We start from the raw sequence: 19,075 nt of genomic DNA, 5'->3' as shown, positions 1-19,075 counted from the left end.
GGGCTGGATCCAGGGCGACCGGATCCGCTCGGGAATCACCCAGGACGACCTCGACGACCTGGTGGAGGGGGGGACTGATCCCCCACAAATCGGCACGACTCCCGGGGAATGAGACCGAGCCGCAGCCAAGGGAGGGTGAGTGTGTTCTCCTCGCCACCCACGTAGATCGCAGATTCTTATTGCCTCCCCATCCTTTCTTCCGGGTTTTTTTGAACTTCTTTGGCGCTCAGCTCCACCATTTCACTCCAAACACCATAGTCTATCTGGCTGCTTTCGTGTAGATGTGTGAAAATTTCCTGGGCTGTCGACCGCACCGGGGTCTTTTCAAACACATCTTCACCTGCCACTCCCAGTCGGTCAAAAAGGCCAAGTCGAGTGACAAGAGGACATGAGTGATCCAGATGTGCGGGGGTTTGGGGATCCATATGAGGAGCAAGAGTACCTTCCCAGCCATGATCCTTCCCGACTCGGTCCGAGGCTGGCAGTCGACTTGGTTCTACTGCAAGGATCAGCCGACCCCGAGTCAGTCGACTGGACTTCCTCCCTTTTCCTTGGCTCGAGTGGAGAAGCCTGCCCCCCTGAAGGTAGTTCCAGAAGAGAAGGCGCAGGTTAAGGTGCTGGTCGAGCGGGTCGTCCAACTTGTCCGCGACGGGGTGACCAGGATGGACCTGCTGGAGGTCTTTCTCGGTCGATGCATCCGACCGCTTCAGGCGCGTGATCATCCAATGTGGATGTACTCTGGGCTCGAGGATTCCACTCTGATCCACCCGGAGGATGTCAGCGAGGATATCTTGGAGAAGTGGTTGATGGGGATCATCGGCAACAAAGACAACCCCCGGGGGTCTAGGAGGGTGATTCCATTTGACAACTCGCACGAGCCGGAGCAGGTATAATTTTGTTTTGTCAAGTATCTTTCTGATTCATCGTGTGATATCTCGTTTATGGTCGACTGAATTTCCTTTGATCATTGTCCTTTCAGGCCCTCATCGACATGTACTCAATGCCGAACGGAGTGCAGGACCCACACACTAAGGAAGAAGCGAGCGGGGGCGAGAGCAGCGAGGAGCATTCGGATGCCGAGGAGGATGAGGAGAGCGACGAATCGACTGAAGGCAAAGAGGTCGACTCGCCTCCTCGCAGGGTGAGGAGATCCAAAAACGCTCACGACCCGGCGAGTGCTCTGGACTTGGCGGCCACGCCGATTGGTCAATCTTCGAAGCGTCCCAGGACATCTTCCCCAACACCGACTGAGAATGCTCTAAAGCAGTCCAAAGTTGCGTTGCCGAAAGCGTCGAAGGCCACCTCCTCCAAACTGCCAAAAGCTTTGCCTAGGATCAAAGTGATCGTTCCTACTATCTCCGAGTAACCATCTGACTTGTCCTTTTCATCGATTCGATTACTAGATGCAACCGATTGAACGTGGGCCTTTGCAGTGCCGCTACGTCAGGAACCTCTTCTTTCCAGTACCGGGATGAGGAAATGGAAGATTCGGTGACCTCCAACCCAGGTATAAACTCTTGCAATTTTGTTCTTGATTCTTTGGTCGATTGTGTTCAAGTGGTTCACTTGGAGTCGAATGATCTGCCTTGCAGCTCCACCCAACATCATAGATCTTCCAGACGACGACGAAGATGTGGCTCTTAAGCCCAGGAAGAGCAAGAAGGTAGCAGCTGACAGGATGGCTCGGTAAGAAGCACCTCCCGTCCGTCAACCTAAAGACGCGGGCAGGGCCTTTGTGACCTTCGCTGCAACCTTGTCGAGTGGGTATCCCGCACCGTCGACTGCACCTGTGATTCCTTCAGCTGTCCAACTCCATGCCGCGGAGCTCCAAGCCGCTGCACCTGGGTCATCTGCCCACTTTTTCACCAGCTACCCCGTCCCGGACAACCAGTCGGAAGCGGCTGCGAAAGCCATCCGACAAGCTGACCTGATGATTGAGCGGGTGAAGACAATGCATGAGAACAGCCAGGCTGCCTACGACGCCAGCGCTGCTCTTCGCGCCAATGTCTAGGTCAGTAGACTTTCCGGCTGTTTTTGTTCTATGAAGAAATGTTACTCGAAAAATCTTCTTATGCACAATCTCTTGTTGTTTGCATCGAATTAGAGCACCCATTGGGTGTTTTGTTGTTTTTGGTAGTTTCGCTCTTCCACTCAGTCTGGGCGAGTGGGATCAGAACCGATGGGGGCACGCTAAGTGCACCCACTGGGTGTAGTCCCCGAGACCACGGTCGACTGCTTGCAGTCGGCTGGGGTCTGAGTTCTTCTTTCTTTTCTTTTTTACTCCTTGCACTCAACTCCGGCGGGCCGGTCGAGTAGGATCCGAACTGCTGGGGGCACACCAAGTGCACCCACTGGGTGTAGTCCCCGAGACCGCAGTTGACTGCTGGTAGTCGACTGGGGTCTGAACAGCCTTTTTTTTGACTTGGTCCGGGCGGACCGGACGAGTTTAGTCTTAGTCAGCGGGGGCACGCCAAGTGCACCCGCTGGGTGTAGCCCCTGAGACCGCAGTCGACTATGTGCAGTCGGCTGGGGTCTAAATGAACTTCTTTAGGTTTTATTCACTCGGAAGTGAACCACCTTTGATCTTATCGATTGATCCGTCTTTTGCCTTCTGTAGAAGTCTTGTACTCTTATTTCCAAATTTGCTGAACTTGAGGAGAAGCAGATGCAGCTCAACTTAGACTTGGAATTGGCCCAGCAGAATCTGAAAAAAGCTCAAGACGAGGCCGCTGGTATGGAAGGTAACTGATTGTCGACTGACTTTCAATATGTCTCTTTGATCTCTTCTTTGATTCAATTGCTTCTTTTGCAAAGAAAATGAAGTTGGCTCTGGAGAAGGAGGACTCGGACCTCGCCGCCGCGCAAAAAGCAGCCCAAGACAAAACCGTTCTCGCAGACCAGAAGCTTGCTTCAATCGGAACGTTGGAAGGAGAGGTGAACAAACTGAAATTTTGTCTTAATGAAGCTAACCGCGGAGTGACCAGTCTGAAGAAGGACAAGGTCATCCTGAATGAAAAGTTCGAATCTGCAATCCGCAAGAGGAATGACACAGAAGCTTATTTGAGGACTCTCGTGAAGAAGCTTTATCTCGCGCTAGAAGGTATTTCTTTTAATCCGACTATGTTGATGCTTGCAATCGGATCTTGCTCGGTCGATTGACTAACTTTTGGCTGCAGAACTCTGCCAAGACTTTGACGAAGAAACTGGGAGGGTCGAGACGGGTCTGGACCCTATCTCTTCCCCAGTGTGCGATGAAACTATGATGAACGTGCTCCGACTGGAGTCCCGTATCGCCAGCGCCACAAGCTACCTCGCGCGCCTGAAGGAGGTTGTCTCTCGAATCGACTCATCGCTTTGGCCGGGGGCGACGCTTCAGAATGACCTGGAATCCCTGATGACTCGACTGAACGAGATCCCTGACCGAGTGCAAGAATGGAAGAAATCTGCCGCCCGGTGTGGTGCTGACATGCCGTTGTCCTTGGTGCGAGTCCATTGCAAGGAGGCTCGTGAGGACAAGCTGGCTGCCATCAAAGTCGCTAACACCAAAAAAGCATGATTTCCAGTCCTTCATGGAGACTTTCATTGCTGCTGCCACTCGGATCGCCGATGGGATCGACCTAGACTCATTCGTGGAGCCTGCCAGCCCTCCTCCGGCCGAGTGAACAAACTTATGAAACTTGAATCCGCTTTAAATTTGCCTCGGAATGCCGAGTGATTGCTGTAACCGTTGAACTCCTTCGGGTTTGATGCCCGAGTACTTTTGATTTGCTGCTTGGAACTTTTAGGATTTATTTGAATTTGTTTTACTTCCGAATGTGCTTGTGTTTGACTTTGAGTGGACTTTGTTCACTGCTCGGAATGCTTCGTCGTCCTTGCGGATAGGGACGGAGCGGACGTTGTATTTGTGCTGTAGCTCCGAAGGAGAAGGTTGCAGTCGACATGCACCTCGTCGTCCTTGCGGATAGGGATGGAGCAGACGTTGTATTTGTGCCGTAACTCTGAAGGAGAAGGTTGCAGTCAACCTGCACCTCGTTGTCCTTGCGGATAGGGATGGAGCGGACGTTGTATTCGTGCCGCAGCTCCGAAGGAGAAGGTTGTAGTCGACCTACGCCTCGTCGTCCTTGCAGATATGGGTATGTTTCAAACTTAAGCGAGTACTGGACTGTAGCTAAGTCCTCGAGTGGGAGGTTTGCTCTCCACTCGATAGGATTTTTTAACCTTAGGCGAGTATTGGACTGCAGCTATGCCTCTTAGTGAGAGAACTTAGGCGAGTGCTGGACTGCAGCTAAGCCCCGAGTGGGAGGATTGCTCTCCACTCGGTAGGATTTTTTCAAACTTAGGCGAGTACCGGACTGCAGCTAAGTCTCTTAGTGGGAGAACTTAGGCGAGTGCTGGACTGCAGCTAAGCCCCCGAGTGGGAGGATTGATCTCCACTCAGTAGGATCTTATCAACCTTAGGCGAGTACTGGACTGCAACTAAGCCTCTTAGTGAGAGAACTTAGGCGAGTGCTGGACTGCAGCTAAGCCCCCGAGTGGGAGGGTTGCTCTCCACTCGGTAGGATTTTTTCAAACTTAGGCGAGTACCGGACTGCAGCTAAGTCTCTTAGTGAGAGAACTTAGGCGAGTGCTAGACTGCAGCTAAGCCCCCGAGTGGGAGGATTGCTCTCCACTCGGTAGGATTTTTTCAACCTTAGGCGAGTACTGGACTGCAGCTAAGCCTCTTAGTGAGAGAACTTAGGCGAGTGCTGGACTGCAGCTAAGCCCCCGAGTGGGAGTATTGCTCTCCACTCGGTAGGATTTTTTCAAACTTAGGCGAGTACCGGACTGTAGCTAAGACTCTTAGTGAGAGAAATTGGGCGAGTGCTGGACTGCAGCTAAGCCCCCGAGTGGGAGGATTGATCTCCACTCGGTAGGATTTTTTCAACCTTAGGCGAGTACCAGACTGCAGCTAAGCCTCTTAGTGAGAGAACTTAGGAGAGTGCTGGACTGCAGCTAAGCCCCCGAGTGGGAGGATTGCTCTCCTCTCGGTAGGATTTTTTCAAAGTTAGGCGAGTACCGGACTTCAGCTAAGCCTCTTAGTGAGAGAACTTAGGCGAGTGCTGGACTGCAGCTAAGCCCCCGAGTGGGAGGATTGCTCTCCACTCGGTAGGATTTTTTCAACCTTAGGCGAGTACTGGACTGCAGCTAAGCCTCTTAGTGAGAGAACTTAGGCGAGTGCTGGACTGCAGCTAAGCCCCCGAGTGGGAGGATTGCTCTCCACTCGGTAGGATTTTTTCAAACTTAAGAGAAATGGATTCGGGACTAAGCCCACCCACTGGGCAGAAGTAAATAAGAACAACACAATCGAATGAGAGAACCGCAAGCTCTTGTCTTTGATAAACAAATTACAAAAGGTGTTTCTTACACATTTTATTCGAACGAGTGTATAAAAGGGATGGAGCAGCTCCGCGTCCCAAGCCCATGGCTCGTATTTTTGATGCTCAACACTATAAAGATGGTATGCTCCATTGTGGAGAACTTTGGTGATGATGAAGGGGGCCTCCCAAGTCGGGGCGAGCTTGTGTGGTTTCTGCTGATCCACTCGAAGAACCAGGTCTCCTTCTTGAAAGGCCCGACCCCTCACATTTCTGGCGTGGAATCGACGCAAGTCTTGCTGATAAATGGTCGAGCGGATCAAGGCCATCTCTCTTTCCTCCTCTAAGAGATCGACTGAATCTTGCCGGGCCTGCTCTGCTTCCGCTTCGGGGAAGAGCTGAACTCGGGGTGCATTGTGGAGCAAGTTACAAGGCAGAACAGCTTCAGCTCCATAGACTAAGAAGAAAGGAGTTCGTCCAGTCGACCGATTAGTAGTTGTCCTTAAACCCCACAGAACTGACGGAAGTTCATCAACCCAAGCACCTGCTGCGTGTTTGAGATCACGCATCAGTCGGGGCTTCAGTCCTTTGAGAATTAGGCCATTGGCTCTTTCTGCTTGTCTGTTCGACTGCAGGTGAGCGACAGAAGCATAGTCAACTCGAGTGCCCTGAGAGGTGCAGAAAGCTCTGAACTCATCGGAATCGAAGTTCGATCCGTTGTCCGTGATGATGCTGTGTGGGACTCCATACCTAAATATCAATTCTCTGGTAAAAGTGACAGCGGTGCTAGCATCAAGGTTCTTGATAGGTTTAGCTTCGATCCATTTGGTAAATTTGTCGACTGCAACGAGCATGTGAGTGAAGCCGCTTTTGCCAGTTCTCAGCGGTCCAACCATATCCAGTCCCCAAGCAGCGAAGGGCCAGACAAGGGGGATGGTCTTCAGGGCTGACGCTGGCTTGTGAGACATATCAGAGTAAAATTGGTAGCCTTCACATCTGTCGACTATATCTTTCACCATTTCATTTGCTCGTGGCCAATAGAATCCAGCTCGGTATGCTTTAGCCACGATGGCCCGAGAGGACGCATGGTGACCATAGGTCCCCGAGTGGATGTCATTGAGGATCATTCGACCTTCTTCTGGTGTTATGCATTTCTGACCGACTCCAGTCACGCTTTCCCTGAACAGCTGCCCTCTTATCACAGTAAAGGCCTTGGATCGACGAACGATCTGTCGAGCCTCTTCTTCATCCTCTGGGAGCTCTTTCCTGAGGATGTACGTAATGTAGGGCACCGTCCAGTCGGGAGTAATGGCCAGAACCTCCATGATCAGGTCGACCACAGCTGGGACCTCGACTTCAGTCGGATCCGTGGCGCTCTTAGGTTGCAGTGGCTCTTCAGTGAAAGGATCTTCCTGAACTGTCGGCGTGTGAATATGCTCCAAAAACACATTGCTGGGAATGGCTTCTCTCTTGGAACCTATCTTTGCCAAGTCATCGACTGCTTGATTTTTCAATCGGGGGATGTGGTGGAGTTCTAACCCCTTGAACTTCTTCTCAAGCTTTCTCACCGCGTTGCAGTAACCAGTCATGGCTGGACTTCTGACGTCCCACTCCTTTATCACTTGATTAACTACCAAATCTGAGTCGCCATAGACCATGAGGCGACGGATGCCGAGTGGGATGGCCATGCGCAACCCATACAAGAGTGCTTCATATTCTGCTTCATTGTTGGAGGAATCAAAGTGAATCTGGAGGACATATCTGAGCCTGTCTCCTCGGGGGGATACCAGAACTACCCCAGCACCAAAACCGTTCAACATCTTGGATCCGTCAAAGAACATGGTCTAGTGCTCAGAGTGAACTTGAGTCGACAGTTGCTATTCGATCCACTCGGTGAGGAAATCTGCTATTGCTTAGGACTTGATAGCTTTCTTTGCCTCAAACTTGATATCTAAGGGAAGGAGTTCAATCGCCCATTTTGCCACCCGACCAGTTGCATCCCTGTTGTGCAAAATCTCTGACAATGGAGCGTCGCTGACGACTGTAACAGAGTGATCTGAGAAGTAGTGTGCAACCTTCTTCGTGGTCATGTAAATCCCATAGACAAGCTTCTGATAGTGAGGATATCTCTGCTTTGATGGGGTCAGGACTTCAGAAATATAATAAACTGGGCGTTGAACTTTGTACACTTTTCCTTCTTCTTCCTGCTCGACCGTAAGTACTATACTGACGACTTGTCCAGTGGCTGCTATATAAAGCAGTAGAGGCTCTTTGTTGATTGGAGCAGCAAGCACCGGCTGGGTGGAAAGCAGGGCTTTTAGCTCTACAAATGCTGTATCAGCTTCTAGGGTCCACTCGAACTTATCTGATTTCTTCATCAGTCGGTAAAGAGGCAACGCCTTTTCACCGAGGCGAGAAATGAGTCGACTTAGGGCGGCCAAGCAACCAGTAAGCTTCTGGACATCATGCACACGCACAGGGTGTTTCATTCGGAGTATAGCGCGTACCTTCTCTGGGTTAGCATCGATTCCTCGTTCGGAAACAAGAAAACCGAGTAACTGGCCGCCTGGAACTCCAAACATGCACTTTGATGGATTGAGCTTGATATCATACCTTCTGAGGTTGGCAAAGGTTTCCGCAAGGTCAGTCAGTAGGTCGGAACCTTTACATGACTTGACCACAATGTCATCCATGTATGCTTCCACATTCCGACTGATCTGATTGAGCAGGCACTTCTGAATCATCCGCATAAATGTGGCTCCGGTGTTCTTCAAGCCAAACGTCATTGTGACATAACAGAAGCACCCAAATGGGGTGATAAAAGCTGTCTTTATTTCGTCGGGTCCGTACAGACGGATCTGGTGGTACCCAGAGTGGGCATCCAAAAAGGACAAACACTCGCACCCTGCAGTCGAATCGACTATCTGATCGATGCGAGGGAGAGGGAAGTGATCTTTCGGGCAGGACCGATTGATATGCTTGAAATCAATACACATGCGGAGTGGTTCATCTTTCTTTGGGACCATGACAACATTGGCTAACCACTCGAAGTGGTAAATCTCTCGGATAAACTCAGCTGCCAGAAGCAGAGCCATTTCTTCACCGATTGCTTTTCTTTTCTGGACGGCGGACCGTCGAAGATGCTATTTGACTGGTTTTACCTTCGGGTCGACTCGCAAACGATGCTCAGCCAGTCCCCTGGGAACACCCGGCATGTCAGAAGGCTTCCATGCAAAGATGTCCTAGTTCTCACAGAGGAACTGGATGAGCGCTTCTTCCTATTTGGAGTCGAGTGTGGTTGAAATGTGAGTTGGAGCTGCATTGGGATCCGTCGGGTGAATGTGAATCGACTTTGTCTTGCTAGGTGACTGGAATGCTGAATCTGTGGCTGGCTTCTTGGCTCGTAGCAAGTCACTCGGGTCTGCATTTTTTTGGTATTCTTGCAATTCTACCACGACCATCTGGGCATCGGTGATCTTTGAGCCCTTCTGGAAGCACTCTTCCGCCTTGTTCCGATTACCAGAGATAGTGATCACTCCTCTGGGACCAGGCATCTTCAGTTTGAGGTACACGTAACAAGGTCGAGCCATGAATCATGCACAAGCTGGTCTGCCTAGAATTGCATGATACACACTCTGAAAATCCACAACTTCAAACGTCAACTTTTCTTTGCGGTAATTTTTGGCATCACCGAAAACCACGTCGAGTGCAATCTGACCGAGGGATGCAACCTTCTTGCCTGGAATGACCCCATGGAAACTCATATGGCTTTCGCTGAGTCTGGACATCGGAATGCCCATTCCTTTCAATGTTTCTGCGTATAGAATGTTCAGGCCACTGCCACCGTCCATCAGGACCTTTGTCAGTCGAGTGCCTTCGACACCGGGTCAACCACCAGTGCTTGCCTCCCAGGGGTGGCGATGTGTGCTGGATGATCAGACTGGTCGAATGTAATGGCAGTCTATGACCATTTCAAGTAACTGGGTGTCACCGGAGCGACCATGTTCACTTCCTTGTTGATGACTTTTAATCGACTTTTGCTCTCAACATCAGCAAAAATCATCAGAGTGGAATTCACGTGGGGATAACCATCATCATCCTCTCCTTCACTCTCAGCCTTGTCTGCCTCCTCCTTTTCCTTGGGCTATTTCTCTCGGAACTGCTGGATCAGGAGCTGACACTGCTGAGTGGTGTGCTTCGGGTAAATGAAGTTACCTTCTTCATCTTTTTTGGTGTGGATATGGCACGACAGATCCAACACGTCATTTCCATCTTGATCTTTTACTTTCTTGGGGTTCCACGGCCCTTTGGGCTTCCCCTTGAACTTTCCTTGAACCACAGCCAAGGCTTCACCCGGAGCAGCTGGTTCGGCCTTGCGCTTCTGTTTCCAACTGGAGTTTCCTCCTCCAGCTTCGTGGGCGACTGCTTTGTGGTTGCCACTCTGGAGTCGCTCTTCCTCTTCACCATTGGCATACTTGGTCGCAATTTCCATCATCCAAGTCAGAGTCATGTTTCCTGTCCGACCGAATTTAAGATTCAACTCCCGGTACCTGACGCCTTCCTTAAAAGCACAAATTGCCTGATGATCAGACACATCTTCTACCGTGTGGTGTAGGGTGATCCATCTCTGGATATAATCCCTCAAAGTTTCATTCGGTTTCTGGACGCAACACTATAATTCTGTCAAACCTGCTGGCCGTTTGCAAGTACCCTCAAACGTTCTGACAAATACTCGGGTGAGATCTTCCCAAGTATAGATGCTGCCAGGCGCCAACTGATTCAGCCATGCTCTAGCTGAGCCCTCCAACATCAGAGGAAGGTGCTTCATGGCCACTTCATCATTGCCGCCACCAATCTGGACAGCCACTCGGTAGTCTTCAAGCCAAGTGTCAGGCTTGGACTCTCCGGTGAACTTACTGACTCCAGTCGCCAACCTGAAGTTGGGGGGAATCACCGCAGCTCTGATAGCTCTGCTGAAGCACTCTGGACCAGAGACATGCACCCTGTTGCTGGTTTGCGGATCTCTGTCATGACCATCTCGGTGAGCTCTGTTTCTGTCGACCAAGCCTTGCACGAGAATAGATCTCGCATCAGAGCCTGTCTCGCTGGGTCGACTGGAATACCTCTTCCGACACTGTGAGGGTGTCTGTCTTCATGTGGCCGAGGCACGTATGACCCACTCCTTGGAGGAGGCGTGGGCACTCGACGGCGACCGTCACGATTGGCTCGACGATCATACGCCCCTGGTTTCTATACTGATCATGCCGATCTCCACGTCCCTCACGCCTCGGGGGCGATCTCGGGCTATGGGCCTACTGAACTGTATCTGCGACCACGGATCTGCTATGGATCCTATTCCGCGACTAAGACACGACCGTATTCTGCTCTTCCGCTGCCCGGAGCAAGGCTCTGATCTGCACCAGACCTCAGCCAGCTTCTGATTGGGAAGGTTGAATCGACTCTGCTATCCGGGCAGCAGCTGCTAGATTTTGGATCGGTGTTCGGTATACCTGAGTCAGAGGTGGAAAAAGTTGGCGTAGACTGGACTCAGGAGCACGTTGATGAGCGCGATCGTCGAGTGCGCGCTGGAGGTTCTCCAGCCGAGTGCGCTCAGCCAGATTGGCCAAGCGAGCCTGCTCCAAGGCCTGGGCCTCGGGTGTTTCTCCAACTATAGGAGTATGCAGGGCATCCATGTTCCGGCGACGAAGTTCTTCCCTCAGCTGCAAGGAGAGAGGCTCGGGGCGGTACTCCTCGTGAACGTGCGACGGATCACCATTCCCGTCACCTCCGTCTTCACGATTGAAGCCAGGAAGGGCTGCGTGGTCCATTGACCATCAGGACTTCCGCTGCCGAGTCACTGTTGCCGCACTCGGATGCGGTCTCTACGGAGCCAGTCGACAGATCGAACAGGCCGTAGAGAGACTCGTCGGGCTCGATCGCCGTGACTTGAGGGGTGGCCGACTGGCGGGCCATCGCATGCTTCACCCACCGCTGAAGCCTTGACCAACCGGTGCGCTTTCTCCGGCGGGTCGCAGGAGGGGGAAAGCTGCTGGAGTCGACTGGTACTGGGTCGACGGTTGCCGCAGGAGGACGCCGCGGACGCACGCATGAAAGTGCGTCGCCCCGCGGGCGGGGAGCGCGTTGGCATCGAGTGGTGCCTCCTGAAGCCAAGCGGAGTCGTCGGTGACAGACACGAGCGCGCCGAGATGGATCTCGCGGCCCTCAGCCAAACCTCCGCCTGGAACCATGATGATGGGGATCGGAAAAATTGCAACTTCTCCAATAATTCGCTAATACACCTGCCCCATGGTGGGCGCGAACTGTCGTGGTTCTAAGATTGACAGTAGAATAGGGGGGTAGGAATGTAGAGGCAAGATCCTAGCTATGGAGGAGTTGTACACACGAGTTTACGAGTTCAGGCCCTTCTCGGAGGAAGTAACAGCCCTACATCTCGGAGCCCAGAGGCGGTCGACTGAATATATGTGTGTCAATTACAGAAAGTGCGAACCCCTATCCCAGAGGAGGGGGGTGGCTTATATAGAGTGCGCCAGGACCCCAGCTCCCCTCCGTTACACAGGGTTCAATGCTCATAAAGGAAAGGCATTACTGGTAACGTCTACAGTAAAGTGTTATAAATGCCCATAAAGCTATGGTTTAAGTCCTGACCGTTGTAGAGTGGAGAGTTTCTCATCTTCTGGTGGTCGAGTGTCTTCAAGGTGGTCGAGTGAGCACATCTTCACGGTCGAGTGGATGATGGTTTTTCTCCGACTGCTTCTGATTCTCTGTAGATATGTCCTTGGGGAGGGTATGTTGGACAGGTCCATGACCCTACCCTAGGTACATAGCTTCATCAGCAGGTCGTCAAGACCACGGACACGGTTAGATGAGTCCGGCGCTCCATCATACATGTATAAGATTTGTTTTAAAACCCTCATAAAGCGATACCATGGGCTTCCCGCGTGTAATCAGGGCCAGCCCGGCTCAACTAGGCTTCTCTGGAATTCTGATAACTCATTCTTCTTTTTGGCACGACAACCTTCATCTAAGTTCTTTCCTTTTTGTAGGTTACAATCGTGCTACACCCGTCCAGGACACGGCACAACGGAGATACAGGCGGAGACGTGCAGCAGGGACCCGCCAAAAGGTTTCTATTTAGATTAAGGCCCTACGTAAACCTTTTTTACTGTCTCTTGTTGATCACATCCTCCAGATACTCCACACAACCGAGAAGGATGCCGGCGTTATTGGCATGTTGCCACGCCAAGATTTTGCATGTACCTGGACACTTGGGGTTTCTTATAAAGGGCATTGTTTAGCCCGGTATATGTTATAAAGACCAAAAACCTTAGGGAGTGTTCGGCGTCGCGAGTTTGGCCCTATATGCATCAGCTCTGAATCATGTCTTTGGTCAAATGTTGGGTTTTCCCGGCTCCCATGTTTTGGTACCTTATGTTGCGTTATATCGGCTAAGGTAGCACTGGGAGAACTACTGCGATTGTGCCCTGGTTCGTCCGGATGAGCACCTCAGTAGAGAAAGCCGAAAACTGACTGTCATGATATAGCGAGAGACTGGTCAACCACTCGATGCGGAATCTTCGGGATTCCTCCGCATTAACGAAGGGCCGTTTCCCGGTCATGTACGTACGCGCGCCATATTCAGACGAGCGCAAAAGTACCAGGGGCTATATAGTAGCCCCACTGTCAAACTCCTATGGCTAAGTGAAAGTGTTAAAGCAATATAGCCCGATTGCCTTGTTCGCTACGCTATCACCTCCTTAACGGACCAAGACGTTGGATCAAGTGTGGATATGCATCTTTTGCGAACACCCCTGCATTATATGCGTGGGGGCGGAAGCCGGCGACTGCAAACTTTCAGGTTATATACATATATACTTAAACGGCCGCACTGGAGGCATCATAGTACTTTTGGGCAAAAGTATAAATACAACCTTGATTAATTCAGAAACACATTGTTTGTACAATGGGACTACATGTCACTAGAAAATAATATTCTTCGAGCACTAAGCCTCTATCGAGCGAGCGCCTTCAAGGACTTCTTCAAAGTAGTGCTCGGCAGCCACTCGGCCTATGGTCGAACCCTGTGCCGCAACAGTGGTGGCCTCCATCTCTGTCCAGTATGTTTTGACATGGGCTAGGGCCATCCATGCACCTTCTATGCATGCTGATCTCTTTATAGCATTGATGCGTGGCACAGCTTAAAGGAATTGCTGCACTAAGCTAAAGTAGCTACTCGGCCTTGGCCCTTCCGGCTACAAGTGATCCACAACGGACCTCATGGAAAGTCCGGACAACCTATGGAGCTTGGCCCAACCAGTCAATCGCTCATTCAGCAGCAGCGGACGGACTAGAGCGTGAAACTGTGACCAGAACAGCTTCTCCACTTCGGGACCTTTCTGATGCTTGAAGTACTCGGCTGCATCAGCAGCACTTGCAGCCAAATCCATGTACTTGTCCTCAGAACTCCATAGCCGGTCTAGAGGAGCATACTTTGGATCTCCGAACTTAGTCCGCAACAAGAATGGCTTCCCAGACACGATATCTGCAGCTTGATTCAGCTCTTCCTTCGTCGCTCTAATTTTGGAGCGGTCTTCCTTGGCAGCCACCCGGGCCTTCTCCAGGTCCGTCGCTTTCGCCCGGTCTTTTTCTTCAAGAAGCCGGTAACGGTCAGCAGCATCTTTTAATTCTACAACCATGTTGGCTATTTTTCCTTGCTCTCGCAATGCGCAGCCTGTTCGGCCCTTAACTCTTCGACCGCCTTTAAAGCGGCCGCATTGCTACTCCTCGCTTGCTCCTTGGCTCGGGCAAGCTCCGCCCGAAGGGTCTCCACGGTGGCAATGCCATCTGCAGTCACAACATATTAAAGATACTGGCATCATGCTGCTCTTACTATGTGACGATTACCGGGAAAATCACTCACCCTGTGCCTCGTCAAGCCGCTTGCTAACAAGCACGATGTCGGCATCTGCCGCATCCAACTACCGCTTTAGTTCGGCAAACCCATCAGTCCGGCTAGCCACCGGAGCTTCAACCACCTGCACATAAAGGCGGTCTGGTTATTACCTGGGACTATGATCCTCTATTTGCCGCCGTTCTCGACGACAACCAGAGTCTCAGGGGCTACTATCTGCATGGGCATACCTAACGTATGAGGTGCTGTTAAAGGCATACATTATTTCACGTACCTCGAAGCCTTTCAGTAGACTCATAAAAGCTTCATGCAAACCACTTTTGGCGGATGAAATCCTTTCAATTACCGTACCCATTAGCATACGATGTGCTTCCGAGACGACAGCTTGCCCCAGAAGATCCTTCATCACGTCCGACCACACACTGTACGGACCCTTGCTATCGCTCTCCTCAAGAGCCGGATACTGGGGATGCCGGGTAGCCAAAGGGCTATCTTCAGGCGATATTGGATCCGGAGATACCCTTCGCGACGAAAGTTCAAGGTCGCCCGCTTCTTGAGCTGGGGAGTCGGGGGAAGGCGTATCGCTCTCCATCATCTCCGGAAGAAGATCCCCTGAAGATGAACTCTGTAGAGAAGAGCTGCGATCCGGACTACAATTTACAAGCATCGGTAGTTGTCTTCGGAAGTAAGATAGGATATCTTCACTATTAAGTACTTTTTGGTTACTTACAGCTCGGTAGAGGGCTGATCCCCGCGCGGACATTGTGCGGCAAGTATACCCTCCAAGGCAGGACCCTCTGGCGGAGATTTTTTCTCTCGTTTGAAAACCTTAGTTTCCGGATTTTCAGAGGTAGTCCTCTTCCTTCCCCGGGGAGGGAGAATGTCAGATTCTTCCCCTTGGTTACCCTCCCTCGCGGAGGCGCTCATACCTTCGATTGGAATAGGTAGCGATGGAGGCCCGCTTTCTCCCTCTTTATTCCCCCTTCATCTTCCTTTGAGGGCACTAGATGAGGTGCTGGCTCGAGCATCTTTTCCAGCACCGGATTGTCCAAGCCTTTAGGAAGAGGGGCCGAACATCGGATCATCTTCGCCTTTGCTATCCAGTCCTGATCAAAGAGCGATTCGTCAGAATGATATTATGATAAACAAAAGGACAGTGTGTTCGGCCAGGGGATTACTTACTTGGACAGCGGGGAGGTTGCAGCTCAGGCCCATGTCCTTGGTAGTGTCCGAACACTCTATTTGGGGTCCGAAGAACGATTTGTACATCTCCTCATGCGTCATGCCGATGAAATGCTGAATAGTGCGCGGTCCTTCCGGGTTGAATTCCCACATGCAGAGGGGCCGGCGTTTGCAAGGCTGGACTTGACGAACCAGCATAACTTGCATTACCATAACCAGACTGAAATCTCCCTCGAAGAGATCTCGGATACGGCTCTGCAGTATTGGCACGTCCTTGGCTGGACCCCAGCTCAGCCCCCTACTGATCCTTGACATCAGTTGTGGTGGGGGGCCTGAGCGAAAGGTGAGTGCAGCTACCCATTTGGCACTTCGGGGAGCTGTGACGTAAAACCACTCCCGTTGACACAATCCGGACACCTCTGGAAAGGAACCCTTTGGCCATGAAGCGTCAGCAATTTTGCTTATTAAAGCACCTCTGCACCCTGCGTACTGCCCCTCGACCATCTTCGGCTTCACATCGAAGGTCTTGAGCCACAGGCCGAAGTGAGGGGTAATGCGGAGGAAGGCCTCACACACGACAATAAATGACGAGATGTGAAGAAGGGAATCCGGGGCCAGATCATGAAAATCCAGCCCGCAATAGAACATAAGACCCCTAACAAAGGGATCTAGAGTGAGGCCTAGTCCTCGGAGGAAGTGGGAGACGAACACAACTCTCTCGTTGGGTTCGGGAGTAGGGACGACCTGCCCTCGGGCGGGCAGCCTATGCAAAATTTCGGCGGTCAGATATCTGGCCACCCTCAACTTCTTGATGTCCTCCTTCGTGATGGAGGAAGGCACCCACCGGCCTTGAAGGCTGGATCCGGACATGATTGAAGGTCCGAAGCACCTGACCTGAGCTTTGGGTGTTAGAACTCGAGGCGAGGGAAGGATTCGGTTGAGCACAGGAGGGAAAAAGAAAAAGCCTTGTCCTTTTATAAAGGGGATGAATATCAGGCGTCCTCCTCGTGTCCGTTCGAGACTTACCTAAGATCTAGGAGTCATACCAACAGGCACGGTTGGGTTACCCACGTTTGTATTGATGAGAATCCCGTGATAAGGGGAACACGATCTCTGCTTTGACAAGACATATCAAGAAATCGCCTTGCGTTATGTGCGGGGCTGGTTAAAGAAAAATGGTTCTAATAATTACCGGGTCGTGGCGTGATGTCATGCTGCCAAAACACGTCAGCAGATTAGATTTGTGGAAATATTATTCTCTCTATGGTGGTATGTGGAACTTATTTTGCAGGGTCTGACACTATCCTTGTATTCAAACTCTTTCGTGGTGTATTCGGAGGAGGAACCCGCCTTGCAATACTGAAGACAACACTGCGCGCCGGACTCATCGTCATTGAAGCCTGGTTCAGGGGCTACTGAGGGAGTCCTGGATTAGGGGGTCTCCGGACAGCCGGACTATATCCTTTGGCCAGACTGTTGGACTATGAAGATACAAGATTGAAGACTTCGTCCCATGTCCGGATGGGACTCTACTTGGCATGGAAGGCAAGCTAGACAATACGGATATGGATATCTCCTCCTTTGTAACCGACCTTGTGTAACCCTATCCTCCTCCGGTGTCTATATAAACCGGAGGGTTTTAGTCCGTAGGACAACATACAATCATACCATAGGCTAGCTTCTAGGGTTTAGCCTCTCTGATCTCGTGGTAGATTAATGACCCACAAGTATAATCGATCTATCGTAGTCCTTTCGATAAGTAAGAGTGTCGAACCCAACGAGGAGCAGAAAGAAATGATAAGCGGTTTTCAGCAAGGTATTCTCTGCAAGTATTGAAATAAGTGGTAACAGACAGTTTTGTGATAAGATAATTTGTAACGAGCAACATGTAACAAAAGTAAATAAAGTGCAGCAAGGTGGCCAATCCTTTTTGTAGCAAAGCACAAGCCTGGACAAACTCTTATATAAGGGAAAGCGCTCCCGAGGACACATGGGAGTATCATCAAGCTAGTTTTCATCACGTTCATATGATTTGCATTCGGTACTTTGATAATTTGACATGTGGGTGGACCGGTGCTTGGGTGCTGTTCTTACTTGAACAAGCATCCCACTTGTGATTAACCTCTATTGCAAGCATCCGCAAATACAACAAAAGTATTAAGGTAAACCTAACCATAGCATGAAACATATGGATCCAAATCAGCCCCTTACGAAGCAACGCATAAACTAGGGTTTAAGCTTCTATCACTCTAGCAACCCATCATCTACTTATTACTTCCCAATGCCTTCCTCTAGGCCCAAATAATGGTGAAGTGTTATGTAGTCGACGTTCACATAACATCACTAGAGGCTAGACAACATACATCTCATCAAAATATCGAACGAATACCAAATTCAAATGACTACTAATAGCAAGACTTCTCCCATGTCCTCAGGAACAAAAGTAACTACTCACAAATCATATTCATGTTCATAATCAGAGGGGTAATAATATGCATAAAGGATCTGAACATATGATCTTCCACCAATTAAACCAACTAGCATCAACTACAAGGAGTAATTAACACTACTAGCAACCTACTAGCACCAATCCCGGACTTGGGGACAAGAATTGGATACAAGATATGAACTAGGGTTTTCAGATGAGATGGTGCTGATGAAGATGTTGATGGAGATTGCCCTCTCCCATGAGAGGAGCGTTGGTCTTGACGATGGCGATGATTTCCCCCTCTGGGAGGGAAGTTTCCCCGGCAGAACAGCTCTGCCGGAGCTCTAGATTGGATTCGCCAAGGTTCCGCCTTGTGGCGGTGGAGTTTCGTCCTAAAAGGTTGCTTTTTTAGTTTTTTTCTCGACGAAAGACTTCATATAGGAGAAGATGGCCATCGGAGAGCCACCAGGGGGCCCACGAGGTAGGGGGCGCGCCCTAGGGGGGGGGGGGCGCCCCCACCCTCGTGGAAAGGATGTGGGCCCCCTGGTCTCCATCTTTGGTGAGGATTTTTTATTTATTATAAGGTATTCCATGGAGTTTCAGGACTTTTGGAGTTGTGCAGAATAGGTCCCTAATATTTGCTCCTTTTCCAGCCCAGAATTCCAGCTACCGGCATTCTCCCTCCTGATGTAAACCTTGTAAAATAAGAGAGAATAGCCATAAGTATTGTGACATAATGTGAAATAACAGCCCATAATGCAATAAATATCGATATAAAAGCATGATGCAAAATGGACGTATCATAGATCAACTCTTGTAATACTCATATCATCAAGAACAATCAAGCAGGACGTAGGGTATTACCTCCATCGAGAGGGCCCGAACCTGGGTAAAACATCGTGTCCTCTGCCTCCTATTACCATCCACCTTAGACGCACAGTTCGGGACCCCCTACCCTAGATCCGCCGGTTTTGACACCGACCGTGGGATTGGAGCTTACCCAGCTAGGAAGGTTATACATGGAAAATCCATCTCGACGTTGGAGACGAGTGAACTCCTCCTTCTCCCCTTTGTACACTTCGGCTAATATTTTGACCAAAGCGGCGGGGGTCTTCGGACCCTTCTGGCCATAGCGTGAGGCGTCACCTTCCCCATTATAGTGCCACATGGGAAGCCCTCTGT

This window comes from Triticum aestivum, chromosome 7A, assembly GCF_018294505.1.
Source record: "Triticum aestivum cultivar Chinese Spring chromosome 7A, IWGSC CS RefSeq v2.1, whole genome shotgun sequence".
Lineage (NCBI taxonomy): Eukaryota > Viridiplantae > Streptophyta > Magnoliopsida > Poales > Poaceae > Triticum > Triticum aestivum.
This window is presented reverse-complemented; position numbering follows the sequence as displayed.